Source organism: Lepisosteus platostomus, chromosome 15 (genome assembly GCF_059453375.1).
Source record: "Lepisosteus platostomus isolate fLepPlt1 chromosome 15, fLepPlt1.hap1, whole genome shotgun sequence".
Taxonomy (NCBI): domain Eukaryota; kingdom Metazoa; phylum Chordata; class Actinopteri; order Semionotiformes; family Lepisosteidae; genus Lepisosteus; species Lepisosteus platostomus.
Window position 1 is genome coordinate 4,240,003 of NC_142625.1, and position 449 is coordinate 4,240,451.

A 449-nucleotide genomic window follows, 5' to 3' on the forward strand; every position below is an offset into this window, starting at 1 on the left:
AGGTAGTGCACCGTTCACGGAGGCGCTGCAATACCGGGCCGATGCGTGGAGAGGACGGAGCAAGCTCCTGATCCAGCTCCCTGTTCCAAAAATCCGTTTAATATGTAGTCCCATGGGGGACGTATCGGATATTAAACTGATAAGAACAGATTTTTTATTTTTTTATTAGAAAACAGTTCTTATAAATAACATATCAACAATTTTATAACAACAAACCACTCCATATACCCTCATATACCACTCCATAACCCTGCCCCCCTCCTTAGATTTTTGCCAGTCTCTGCGCCAGCAAACCCTTTCCCCTTTTAGTAATAGGGATTCCCAACACCTCACAAAATTATTCCACAACGTCCATACACTCACCATTATTCTTTCCATTAACACGAAAACCGATCACCTGGTCTTTGTCCACCATATACTCCACATAGAAGTCTGGGTACTTCTGTTCT

General features: G+C 42.8%; 1 non-coding gene across 1 annotated transcript; it reads right to left on the minus strand.

Moving 5' to 3' along the window:
- LOC148647715 (U2 spliceosomal RNA) lies at nucleotides 1-190 on the minus strand. Its single transcript, XR_015927164.1, has one exon. It is a non-coding gene; the product is annotated as a U2 spliceosomal RNA (small nuclear RNA).
- Nucleotides 191-449: the final 259 nt, after the last annotated feature.